The following is a 14,544-nucleotide window of genomic DNA, read 5'->3' as shown; positions in this document are numbered from 1 at the left end:
AGGAAATTTTCACCATAGGTGCAACTCCACCTGTGGAATTTTTACGGCGTAGCCCATCGGGCAAAGCCGTCTAGAACAGTGCTTGTCCATCTGTATGTATGTATGTCCCCTCAAACGTATACCAATCAGAGCTGAGGATCTGGTCACATGACAGGGTGATGTGATTACGTCATTACATCGTATGGCAGCTGACTCCACGCACTGCCATTTTTATTCCAATTTCGTACAGGCAAAACATATTGTCAAACCTGTCATATATCGCAATCGCCATGCTCTACCTTTACATTTTTCATTCAGTGCTAAACACAAACAAACCGATTGTTAAAATGATCATCAAATATCGAAAGCATCGGCATTATGGCTCTTCCAACAATATGATACGTATAGGCCTTAGGCCACATGCCTCATCTTCGGATTGCTTTAGACAAATTAAGCCCAGGTTTCTTAATGCTGTCGTGTATCATTTCAGTTGTATCGTTTTCGTAATAATAATAATAATAATAATAATATAGTAAATATAACCATAACACTTTAATCCCAATGTCGTGAATACAAAGTCATTAATAACCACAGAAATAAGGAATTGGCCTCGGTCTTTTAATGGTAATATCATTTCCGAAATAATGATAACGTAACGTTATCGTAAATCTAATCTTAACACTAATCCCTTCGCAGTGACTGCAAACCTACTGGAAGTTAAAATATATCATCTTCTACATATTAAAGTAGCGGCAGTTTTGTGTCCATTACCATTACCTCTCGTATGTCATTACGACGGCTGACTCCACTGACTGACATTTTAATTTACTAGTACCCCAGTGACTGGTTGAGAAGAATGATGGAAATGAATGTAGAAGGAAGTAGAGGACGGGTAAGACCGAGAAAGACTTGGCTAAAGGTGGTGTAAGAAGAAATGCAGGCAAGGGGGTTAACAAGGGGAGATGCAGAAAATAGGGCAAGATGGAGAAGATTGTCATGGGGGGACCACAAGGCTAACCCCCCCGCTCTAGCAGGGAAAATGGCCTTAAAATGCCTGTTGTTGTGTGTTGTAGTACACCCGCTCACTACGGGAGCGGCAGGAAGGGTCATTCCTCTTTGGGGTATATAGATTACAGTCGATCTATGGTCGGGTCTCAAGAACATTGGGTGTGTGTTCATTTACCAAGGTTCTTGAGGAGAGATCATGAAGTGGTTTAAGCATTCGAGCAAGCCCTCCATTCAAAACCCTTCAGGAATGGCTGGCTTGGCAAGCATTAGCTAGATGCTTGGTAAATGAGCACACCTCCAACCCTTGTGGGGTATATAGATTACAGTAGATCTTTGCTCAGTTCTGTAAGTAAAACTTACCTCACGGATGTCGGGATTCCTCCAGATTTCTTTGTTTAATGTTATAAGCAGCATTAGCGACTGTTTGAAAAGCTAATCATGTGTGTTTGTGGTTTATAATATTTTACAAGCCCGGCTACACCGCTGTTAGACTTTTGGTCTTGTTTAATGATAGTTATGACGTCGTAGGTCATGTGGTGCGGGCGCCATCTTGGAAAAATCGAAAAACCGTGCACCTCTATTTCCGAAAGCGCTACATTGAAAAAATTGAGACATGGCTTATTGTAAAGAAGTGTTCATGGGGAATAATATATATTAATGATGATGACATAGATTCCGCCATTATGACGTCATAATTCAACAAGTACAAAACTTCATCCAATCAAGATGAAATTTCTTGAACGTCATCGATGGATAAATTGGTGGAGATTTTTTAAAAATAATGACGTCATCGGTCACGTGGTTCAGCTGCCATATTTGGTTCAACACAAAAGCCTTAAAGCCTTACAACCACTAAAAACACATTCTGGCGAGGTTCTGCAATCTCCGATTGCTCTTTCTGGTTTATATTGTTGAGCCTGTGGTTTTCATATTTCATCAATATTTTTTTCACAAGATAATTGGATGTCGAGTTCAAATATTCATTTTGATCTCTTCCTAACGGTCCTTCTGGCACATTGTCCATGCAGTACACGGATGCATTCCATTATTCCATTATTTCCATTATTATTATTCCATTATTATTCCATTATTTACATTTTTAGAAATCGTTATGGTGAGAGCAATTGCTAGGTAGTTGGTCATACGTTATTAATGGCAGCATCATCTGCCCATCCCAAATATCCTTGAGGCTGTTAGCGTCTGTTTCACACCACATTTATAAATGTGCTCATTGACTGCCTTTGAACATAAACCTCACCTTCTACCACTAGGCCACACCTTCAATCCGGATGAAAAGGCATATTAAACCGAGACGGCCAGCTGAGCAAAATGCTTGTCTAGTTGTCCACCCATGTTTTATATAACCCTACGTCATCACGTTTCCTGCTACATCATCCAACCTCATGTCATTGTTCACCCACTGGAAGGCTGAGAAAGTGGTGGATGCACGACCATGAACTCAGTCTATACATTTGTAATGATCTTGTGATTGATGAGTTGTTGGTGCTTTGGAGAGATTGAAGCTTGCAGGATGAGCTTTTGTGAAGTACCAGGAATAAAACAAGTTCTGCAAAGGAATTTCAGCTATTGGACTTTTTACTTTTGTCGTGCATGTGTTACGTGGTCCTCCCTGTGACCACCTGGTCTCGGTGACCCCCGGACCTTGAGAGGAACCCCGCCAGAAAGATATATGATTTTTACGCTTTCGTAACGCAATCAATACCAAGTAAACCCTCCAGTGGACCAACGAAGGAAACAATCCAAATCAATAAGGAAACCACACCAAGGATCCGGATCAATCAACAATATATTCACCCCTGAGTAGAATCATCAACAACACAATACTTCAACCCTCCATATGCATGCCTACAATACTTCTAAGATGGCCATCTTATATATTCCCACATTGCCCCCTGCTTACAGCACCCTCAATGGTCAATGTCTCTCACAATGTCTCTGGGCCCCTCCCGACCCAGGTGAAGGTCGATTCGCGCCGGTGAATCGCGATCTCAAGTCAATGGCCGAACAAGGTCGACTAGGATGGCGATGTTCGCGCCGACCCTGCGCCCCAGTAGCTCGATCTCCGCACGCGGGCGGTTGAACAGACCTCTTCCTGACGTGCTCCAAACGGGCACGTCCCGTAACGGGAACAGCTGCTGCAGCGGACTCCTTCTCGGCAAGCCACCGAGGTCGGAGCCCGTGATCACGGCCTCTGGGCTGTGAACGGCTCGCCAAGCGCGCGAGGCCCCAGGTGCCCCCGTACTCGTTCTCGTAGACGTTGAGGTGAACTGTGCCGGACGCTTGGTTCCTTCCAGGAACCCCCGGCAACCGGACACGTAACAGGTAATTACCCCGCGCAGGTAACTCCTCGCGCCAGACGGGCTTTTCCAACTCAGCGTTCTGCCGCAGGTAAAAGGCGACTTGTCCCGCGTCCGCTGGTCGAAGAAGATGGCCGCTTTTCTTTCCCGACCTTGTCTTCTTCTTTTCTTCTGGTTTACGATCCCGTTTCCGGTCTCGTGGTTACCAGGAGCGCTTCTACCCCTTTAACCACAACAACCTTTAATAGAATAAACATTGATAAGAAATGACCTGAATAGCCATTCCCATAAATCCGGAATTCGTAACACATGCAAATGGCTCCGTAATCACGGAAACCACAGCCTGTGGTGGGTGCCATGGAAGTGCGGACAAAAAAAGTAAGTCTGACTGCTCGACACTGATTAATAGGTTACAGCCCCTGGATAACACTGCTTGATAGTGATAGTGTTGGAGAAGTCGAACATAAACTGTGGACTGGCATCACACATTCACCATATTTGATGGGGCAAGATTACATCCTCCCTTGTCATTAACGAGCTAATTAGGTTTTACCTGACAAATTTTTTCTTTTTTCATTGATCTCAGGCTCCTAGAGGGGCTTGTACATAAATCGCATTCAGGATAAAGACTGAGGTAGACATCAATGTATTTAAACATAAATTACAAGGTTTTTAATAGATTTTTCAATCCTGACAAATCTCACACTCTTACAATGTCTCTCCGAAAGGACCGACTGGAAAACCCTCCCATCTACTTTCTGAACAATCCTCTCCAAGAAGTTCTGTCGCTCAAGCTTTTGGGTCTCACTATCTGCCATGATCTTTCTTGGGAAAACCACATTTCCAAGCTGGCCTCCAAAGCCAGTCGCCGACTGGGCATCCTCCGTCGTGCGAAGTCCTTCCTTGGCACACCTGAGCTCCTCACCACATACAAGGCTTTCATCCGCAGCTCAATGGAATACTGTTCCCCCCTCTGGGCTGGTGCTCCTGCCTCACACCTAGCTCGGCTTCACACTGTTGAGGCCAAAGCTTTCAGAATCATTGGATCTCCTGCGATGAAGTTAACTCCGAGGGCCTTTCACTCTCTTACCGCAGGCAGGTTGGTGGTCTTTCTGTCTTCTACCGACTCCTCTCCGGCCTTGCTCCCCCAGCTCTCTCTGTGCTCTGTCCCCCCCCAATATTCCTTCAGGTCGCACAAGATCTGCCTGCAACCCACGTATGGTTAAACTGCCAAAATCTAGGCTCTCTGCTCACCTTCACTCTTTCATTCCCCTTTTCTCCCACCTCTGGAACAAACTCCCCCACTCCCCCACTCCCTTCAATCCCACTCCTCCTTCCAGGTCTTTAAAACAGCTGTTCACCACCATCTCTTATCTTCCCCCATCCAAAACTTTGATATTTTCTACCCCCGCTAATTCACCCCAGAGTCCTTGCAGTGTTCATATTGTTACAGACACGACTTTGATGTTAAGGTGGGCCGAGCGGAATGGCCGTCGTGTCCGCACAAATTACCCGATTATACTCGACGTTGACGGAGCCGCGCTACGCTGGATCAATAAAGGAAAAGAAGACACCCGGCTGGATTATAATGACAGACACCAATGTTTCGATTCTCAATTATATTCGTACGGAAAGGTTAGATTACAGGGGCTAGAGGTATATCACAGGAAGACAGGCACTTAGACACACTCTTATATTGACCCCGGACAGACGACAGATAAACGGGACAACGGCTGACTCACACGGGGATTGATGGCAGGGAAAGGCAGGTATCGGTGGCTTCAGGTGCGCCTGGGCTCGGGGCAGAATCCACACGGTTCGGTCCGGTCCAAAGATGCGGGGAGGTCACAGCGCTCGGAGGTAACGTTCTTTCCCAGGCGGGTTCGCTTCCTCTCAGCGATCGCAGGCAACGTTCTTTCTCAGGCGGGGCGCCTCTGACTCAGCGCGCGCAGGTACTTCTTTCTCCAGCTGGGGGCGCATCTCTCCTCACTTCCGGTAAGTCGCCACGTATATCCGGCGGGGAGTGACACGCCCTCGGCTCGCTAGCGCCGCCCCAGATGGAATCGGTCCGCCCTTCTGATTGGGTGCGGGGGGTTACCAGGCTCCGCCCTTGAGGAGGAGCTGACAGCCAGCCCCTCCGTGGTAACCCCGTGGAGCGCGTGGTCAATGGCGCTAATCGAGCCGGTGTGAGGACGCATCCTCCCCCGCGCCGCCGCCATCTCCTCTGTTGTTGTTGTAATTGTTGGGGAAGAAGATGGAAGGAGGTATGGGAAAGGTCCTAAACTCACTACTGATGCCATATAATCACATTCTGGTGCAACGAAGAGTCAGAATTAATGGAAACGAGTCCTTAACTGACATAGATTAAGAATAACTAGCAAGATGTCCGAAAGTTGTTTACGTGTGGTGCGGTGGACCTGGGCACGACATTTAATGGGGGAATAAGGGGAAGGTCGGCTCTACTGAGTGTTATTTACATGCAATGGGACTAGGGAATGGGGGATTGGGGAAAGTTGGGGAGTATTGGAGAAATAGGGGAATATTTACAAGCGGATATGGAGGCCAAATTCCATATTCGCAACATTGCACCCTTCTCTACCCTCGGGGCGTCCCGACCCGATAAATTTTTACCTCGTTTAGTGTGGCACTCAATGTAGTTCCCTCTACTATTAACTCTACCCTGAGTGCGACAGTTTTACAGATATTCACAAATGAGTAAATATGTCCCCCTGCGACGTTGCACCCTTCTCCTCACAGAAACACACCCACAGGATAACCGAATCCGGAAAGAATTCTCAAACTACACATACAGCCGGTAGGGAGCATTATTTACAAGACTACGCTGCTATTTACACTACGATCCAGGACCTGTTTTTGGAGGAACACATGCAGATGTTATGCATAGAGAGAGCGCGCTTGCCAACATCGATACACCAACCCACGAGTGCTCTGTGGCCGACGGCCTTTAATAACGTGCAGAGCACCCTTCCCGAGCATCAAAAGCACCACCCCACCACCAATCGGTGCAGTCACCATTGTTCATTGGAATAAAAATAAATTCGACAACCCCTAACCCTGCAGGTGTCTCTTGCTCTTCTTGTGGTGCACTTGGTGTTAACTAAAAGTGGTTCACCTGTATGGCATAGGTTCCACGTTGACCCATAGGTCCATCCCCGGGTGGTGCTTGGCCGCAAACGAACTGCGGTCCATTGTGGGTGGCCACAAACATTGCGGTCCATATGGTGTATCGATCCCGGCAGCAAACAGCGAAAGTGCAGGCCCACAACTGCGCAGCCAGCACCTCTCTCTCCTCTCTCTCTACCCCAAAGCCAGATCCTCGGAGGTGGGAGACAAAAGAAGCAGACAAGTGAGTAAGGTGGTAAGGGCGCAAAAGTGCACGCAATGTAAGGTGATGCACACTGGGGGCACATGGGAACCAGGTGAGACAGGTACGTTCCTATCGTACGCCCCCCCCCCCCCCCCACCAGGTAACCTACATGGCCCCTCCCTTACCCCTTACTGTATCCACAAAACACAACACTACCCATAAACATCTACTTTACAAATCAACAAACATCCCTACTGTCTTCCCCGTTCCTCCCATAAACCAAATTCGTCTTCTCTCCCTCCTAACCAATCAAATTTGCCATTTTCAACTCAACATCAAAATTTGCCATTACCAATTCATCATCAGTCCCTCCTAGGGAGGGAGGGATGGAATCACCCCAATGTCTCATCCACGTCGTGATGCGTCTCACAAATCCACAGCAATCTCATTTCCTGCTACAAACCAAGAAAACACAGGTGTGGAGTCATCATCATCACCTCAGGTAAGTGGCTGCGTATGGTGCGACAGGTTCATCAATCCTAACTATTTCCTAAATGACTTTAACAACTTTACACTACCCGGGGTCTTTCTCCGGCCAAACCATTGGCCCTCTTACACTATGGGTTCTAAAAACCAATTCCCATTGGCCAAACTGTGGTGCGCTTCAATTTGGGGTCTCACTCCCCCGATTCATCTCCCGGTGCCCTCGTACAATTTCTGGGCTGCGGCGTGTACCTCTCCCAGTGGGTCTACCCACCTGCACACCTCCACCACTGCAGTTGCCTCCGAGCTTACCTGCTCCTTGCCCTAACCTAACTACCTGGGGAAGGCCCTCTGGCACTCTCCCCACTCGGTGCCCTCTCTGGCACTGGGCTACCCGGGTCCGTCCTCCGGATCCTCGGGCCCCATCCACAACTCTACCGGCTCCCAGAGCCCACCTGCGGCCTCACCTGGCCGACATCCTCACAGTGGTGGAGTGCCCAACCAACTACACGCACTAACAGGCTACACGCCCAGCCATTTCCACAACACTAATGCACCCATTCACAACACCATTCTGCAACCGCACCACAAATGCCAATATCCAACCACAATTTACCTATACCCTCTACCTAACACTTACACTACCCGCCCCGGGTACTCGTGAAAGGGGTCCACTCTTCCCCCATCCACTCCTTCGCACCATGCACACCACTCCGTACCACTTACTCCAACTCTCTCCACACACCTGTACTTGCACACCTGTGCTCTCACACCTGGTGCCACCTGCACCCTTCTCTCCCCAAGCGCATTCGCGCTGATCCACAACACTCACTACTCATACACTGCTCCACACACCTGTCCAGTTGCACACCTGTGCAATCACACCTGTTCAATTCTCACACACACAGCATCATCTCAGCTAACTACTCCCTTCTGAAACTTGCGCTTCCCAGTCGTCCCTTTAAACTATTGCGCTCCCACGTCATTATCATCCATACTAATCTACCTGCGTCCCCACTACGGGTATCAGTCACTAACTAAACTTAACGTCACCTAATGTCATCTTCGCTAGATCCCTATCAATATCCTAACCCACCCGGGCTAGTTTTCACTGCCATACACCCCATAATCTATTGCTCCTTTGCCCCACTATGGGAAGGGTGGCAGGGATGCCCCCCTTACCCACCGGGCCCATCGCTCACTACCAATTTTGCACATCAAATTTCAACAAATCAAAAATTTGCCAATCACTACCCATCATCTGCCAATCACTACTGCCAATCCCTTGCCAATCATCAAATTTTGTTTTTCTCTAATTTTGGGTCCAAAACACTAACCTCATCACCCAGTCTACTCAATAATGCCTCTCGGTGCGCCAATTCCTGTCCAAAGCCCGGCTTCGTAAAGCCAAGCAATGGATGCTGGTTGTTCTGTGCCAGCGGCTGGATACATCCCGCATTCGGTGCAGGGAAGGAGGTTTACCCGGGCCGAGATCCCACGCACCATCTCGGCACGGAGCCATCCCATGGCTCGATCTCGGCCTGCCGGAATGCCTCACCAAAAAGTGGTCGCCATGACGACCCTTTCTATCGGGCTGACCGCTCCGCCTAGTGGAGCACGGACGCGGCCGTTCAAAGCGAGGCCCAGCACGCACCGAGGGCCCGATTCGGCTATAAGTCGCTCTAACCTCTAACCCGTCTAACGTCGATGCTTCACCTGGACGCTTACACCCCGCAGCCCGTTCCTTGCTCACACATCCAGCCGTTCCCATGCTACCTTTCCTTACACACCCAGGTACACCCATTCCACTCACAGCCTTGGTCACACACCTGACCACCGAACACTTTGGCACACATTCGTTGCTCGCACACCTCACCAATACACCGCTTCGCGCCCCCTCCTCGGTCACCTCCTCTGTGACAATCACAGGTGTGCCCTCATTCGCACACCCAACCACGTGCCTCACCACCAACTCCAGCGTGCATTCCCACTCACGCTCTACCATTCCAGGTGTGCATCCTTCCATCCCAGGTGTACATACTCGCTCACCTGTCATAACCAACTCACTCTCCTTGTCACTCTCAATACTCTCACCTCCATTCTTGACAGCGCACTCACCCTTACTCTTGACAGCGCACTCTTTCCTCGTGCACCTGTCCGTCACACACCTTTCTCGCGCACACTCTCCCGTTACACCCTCTGTAACACTCACCACAGGTGGACACTCTTCCTTACTTCTGACAGGGCACTCTTTCCTCATGCACCTGTCCGTCACACACCTTTCTCGCGCACACTCTCCCGTCACACCCTCTGCAACACTTACCACACCGCGCTTCCATGTGCCCCCTCGCACACGCGCTACGACCGACTCACTCTCGCCAGCACCCTCACTACTCCTTGGCACGCACTTTTTCCTCACACACCCCAGAGTCGGACTTTCTCGCACACCTCCTCTTTCGCACACCAGACCTGTCGCACACTTCACCAACGGCCTCTCACGAACACCCGGGTCTATCTCGACCCCCAAGCTTCTTAAATCCCCTGGCGCATCATACGCACGACCATATTGGTCACCACTTACACCGGGTCCTCTTCCTCTTCGCTTCTCCTCCATCACCTGCGAATCCCTCATCCGGTTAATGAGCACATCATCACGATCCAAACACAGACTTTGGACCAATTCTTTTATCTCCTCTTTTATCTCTTTCTTATCCCCTCTCCGTCGCTTCTTAATTTCGCTCATCCCTTCTTCCACTTCTTCTAATTTGTGCTTCACCTCTTTTATTCCCCGGTACGTCTCCTCAAGCTCATCCTCTAAGGCTACCTTGACCGTTTCCAGGTGCGTCCTCACCTGCCGGTCCTTCGTCTCCATTACCTCTATCACCTCGTCCAACCTCGTTGTCAGTCCCTCACGTACCGTCTGACACTGCCTCTTTGTCGCTATCAAGTCGTTTTTTATGTCGTTTTGTGTCGCTTTTAACCCTCCTAATACCGCAGTGTTCCTTTGAACCTGCTCCACTAACTCCGTTTGTCCCACCGTCAGCTGCTCCACCTCCTGCGTCAGGTCCTCTATGCCCCCTTGTAACTTTACAGTCCCCTTTCTCACCTCCTTCTCCATGTGCTCCTTACAGTGCCTCACCTCCTCGCGCACTCCTCCGACCTCCTCACTCACTCCTCTTCTGATCTCCTCTCCCATCACTTGCATCTCCTGCCCAGATGCCACCCTCATCTGCTCCATTTCCTCCCTGTGAGCATCCAGTTTGGCTTCTACCCCCATTCTGACCCCCTCTATCTGCTGCCCCATTTGGTTAACTTCCCTTTCCGCTTGGTCCCTCATGTCCCTCAATTTGCCTTCCATACTGTTTTCTAACCCCTCTAACCCTTTTTGCATCCCTTCCATTTGATTCTCTTGAGCGGCCATTCTGTTTTCTACCCCCGTTAACCCATGTTTCACTCCCTCTATCTGATTCTCTTGAGCGGCCATTCTGTTTTCTACCCCCGTTAACCCATTCTTTACTTCTTTTATCCCGTTGTCTAACTCCTCCCCAGTACCCCTCGCTTCGTCCCTCATTACCCCCATTTGGCCCTCCAATCGCTCACCCAATCGCTCATTATCAGCCCTCATTTCCTCCCTCATTTTCTCGCTATTCTGGGCCATAAGGGCCTTCATTTGTATGAAAAAAAGGCCCCAATCCATCGGGGGCGCTGCCACGGTCGCGGGCGTGGACGCCGTGGCCATCTGCGAGGCGCCATTTTGCGCGCCCGCTACTTCGTGCGTGACGGCGCTATTTTGCGAACCTGCTACCCTCACTGCTTCGCTCTCCTCGCGTCCCTCAATTTGGTCCTGGACCGACCCTGCTTCACTCTCCCCTACCGGACCCCAGCCGTCTTGATCCGCCATAGCGCGACTTGCAAAATTCGAGTTTCGTAAAACAAATCCAAATTTATTTTTTTTTTCGTTATAATTTCGGCGAGCGCAGTAACCGCGGGACCGCGCTCCGGATCGATTTTGTCGAGCGCCGTACGCGCTCCGGCTCGATTTTCCCTCCCAAAATTTGGGCCTAACTAATTTAGTCCCGGGTCCGAGTCTCACTCCTCGACACCAATTGTTACAGACACGACTTTGATGTTAAGGTGGGCCGAGCGGAATGGCCGTCGTGTCCGCACAAATTACCCGATTATACTCGATGTTGACGGAGCCGCGCTACGCTGGATCAATAAAGGAAAAGAAGACACCCGGCTGGATTATAATGACAGACACCAATGTTTCGATTCTCAATTATATTCGTACGGAAAGGTTAGATTACAGGGGCTAGAGGTATATCACAGGAAGACAGGCACTTAGACACACTCTTATATTGACCCCGGACAGACGACAGATAAACGGGACAACGGCTGACTCACACGGGGATTGATGGCAGGGAAAGGCAGGTATCGGTGGCTCCAGGTGCGCCTGGGCTCGGGGCAGAATCCACACGGTTCGGTCCGGTCCAAAGATGCGGGGAGGTCACAGCGCTCGGAGGTAACGTTCTTTCCCAGGCGGGTTCGCTTCCTCTCAGCGATCGCAGGCAACGTTCTTTCTCAGGCGGGGCGCCTCTGACTCAGCGCGCGCAGGTACTTCTTTCTCCAGCTGGGGGCGCATCTCTCCTCACTTCCGGTAAGTCGCCACGTATATCCGGCGGGGAGTGACACGCCCTCGGCTCGCTAGCGCCGCCCCAGATGGAATCGGTCCGCCCTTCTGATTGGGTGCGGGGGGTTACCAGGCTCCGCCCTTGAGGAGGAGCTGACAGCCAGCCCCTCCGTGGTAACCCCGTGGAGCGCGTGGTCAATGGCGCTAATCGAGCCGGTGTGAGGACGCATCCTCCCCCGCGCCGCCGCCATCTCCTCTGTTGTTGTTGTAATTGTTGGGGAAGAAGATGGAAGGAGGTATGGGAAAGGTCCTAAACTCACTACTGATGCCATATAATCACATTCTGGTGCAACGAAGAGTCAGAATTAATGGAAACGAGTCCTTAACTGACATAGATTAAGAATAACTAGCAAGATGTCCGAAAGTTGTCTACGTGTGGTGCGGTGGACCTGGGCACGACATTTAATGGGGGAATAAGGGGAAGGTCGGCTCTACTGAGTGTTATTTACATGCAATGGGACTAGGGAATGGGGGATTGGGGAAAGTTGGGGAGTATTGGAGAAATAGGGGAATATTTACAAGCGGATATGGAGGCCAAATTCCATATTCGCAACAATATGTTTTATACCTCTCCCCCTACCCCCCAAGTCCTCCCGATGTCCCTGCTCTCAAATGTTGTGTTTGTGTCCTTTCCCCTCTCTCCCCATCTTGTCTGCCGCTCCCCTTGTTTTTTGTGTTTTGTGTGTCGGTTTGACTTTTTGTGTGATTAATGTTAGCTCTTTCACGAGCCTCGATCTTGTATACAAATATAAAAAAAAGAGATAAACTTGTTAAAAGGGATTTTACCATGGCTTCCCTGCATCATGAGCCAGAATAACACAAGCAGACACTCAATTTTATCACAGAATGCAAAATGAAATGTGCATTTTAATAATGTTTACAAACTGACAGATTATCAAGGAGATACAGAGAGATGAGCATCTTGTACATGAGTGCCAGAAAGTGAAGGAGAGCTGGGATATGGTGGAGGGGGTCAGCGTGAGCAGGGACAGGGTATGGAAGAATGAAGAAATTGACACTATTGAATATTGGCAGCACAATATTGCACAACACAATATTGGCAGCACTATTGAAAGACTATATGGAGTGGTCTGAGACAACAGGTACAGAGAAGAGAGTTTGTTCCTTCGAGGAAAGAAGGGAGGTCATTGTTCAGTGTAGAATTGAGGGGTACTGGGTGTGCGAGTGGGGGAGAGGGTGATGGAAGAACGTGTGCACCCTTGTCGGACTGAGGGAGGACAGGGCAATGAGAATGTGTAGAAGCGAGGCCAGAGGTATAGTATTACAAAACTGAAAGGCTACCAACCTACTGGCAGTGGTATCTGAGTCAATATATGGGTTGACCCACAAAAAATTGCAACAAAAGTTAAAATTCCAACAAAAGGTTTTTTTTGGTGGATTTAGGTTTGTTGGGGGGGTACTGATGACAAAAAAAAAAAAGAAAAAAAAGAAGTCGATGGAAATTTGACCGGTGGAAAGTTGTCATTTCCAAGATTGGTGTCCCACATGGCCACTGGACGCTTTAAATGACTACAAGTCATTTACTATTTGCCCAAGAGTGGTGCTTTTGATTTCTATCCCTACGTTTTATGGGTAAAGGAACCCAGTAAAAAACAATTTAAGTAATATGAAGTTACTATTTAGTATGTAATAACTAAATACATGGCCTATAATTTTCAGCATGAAATATAGCATCATCAGAATTCAATGCAGTTTTAGGCACAATTACCCATTATGAAACACACTAACGTTCTCACTAGTCATAACTGTCATCTTCCTCAACTACAGTATTGTGAGAATTGTCACAGTATTGTGGAAATTGTCACAGTAATTGTCTTGGCATTATTCACATGCAGGGGTGCATGGATGTCCATATGTCTTGCAGCTAGTGCCTTCAGAAATTATTCACACCCCTTGACTTTTTCACATTTTGTTGTTACATCTCAATTTAAAATTCATTAAACTGAGATTTATTGTCACTGATCTACACATAACACCCCATAATGTCAAAGTTTAATTTTTGTTTTAGAATTTTCTACAAAATAATTAAAAATGAAAAGCTGAAACGTCTCAATTCAATCAACCCCTTTGCTATGACACTCCAAATTTAGCTCAGGTGCATCCAATTTCCTTTGATTTATCTTTGAGATGTCTCCAACTATAATTGTGGTCCACCTGTGGCCAATTCAATTGATTGGACATTATTTAGAAAGAAAGAGCACAGCTCATCAGTCATCTAACACCATCCCCACCTTAAAGCATGGTGATGGCAGTATCATGCTATGGGGAAGCTTTTCAGCGACAAGGACTGGGAGACAATGAGGGAACAATGAATTGTCAGGATAGAGGGAACAATGAATGGAGCCAAATACAGGCAAATACTTAGACTTGGTGCAAAATACCTTCGACTGCGGCAATGATTTACTTTGCAACCAGACAATGACCCCAAGCATACAGCCAAAGCAACACTGGAATGGCTTCAAAACAAGAATGTGAAAGTCATTGAGTGGCCCAATCAAAGCCTAGACTTGAATCCCATTGAGAATCTTTGGAAAGACTTGAAGATTCCTGTTCACTGATGCTTCTCATCCAACTTGACAGAGCTTGAGGAAATCTGAAAGGAAGAATTGGAGAAACTTCCCAAATCCAGATGTGCAAATCAAATGCAGACATACCCAAGAAGACTTGAAGCTGTAATTGCTGCCAAAGGCGCTTTTACAAAGTATTCATTCAGGGGA

At 48.5% G+C, this 14,544-nt stretch overlaps 1 protein-coding gene across 6 annotated transcripts in view; it reads left to right on the top strand.

The window, feature by feature from the left end:
- Positions 1 to 14,544, top strand: part of LOC137423321 (pleckstrin homology domain-containing family A member 1) — a 222,668-nt gene that overhangs the window by 64,081 nt on the left and 144,043 nt on the right. The window lies entirely within an intron of this gene.

The sequence above is a fragment of the Myxine glutinosa genome, chromosome 3 (assembly GCF_964187855.1).
Source record: "Myxine glutinosa chromosome 3, kmMyxGlut1.1, whole genome shotgun sequence".
NCBI classification, from domain to species: Eukaryota; Metazoa; Chordata; class Myxini; order Myxiniformes; family Myxinidae; genus Myxine; species Myxine glutinosa.
The sequence above is the reverse complement of the archived record's forward strand: the minus strand, read 5'-3'. Positions and strand labels throughout refer to the sequence as shown.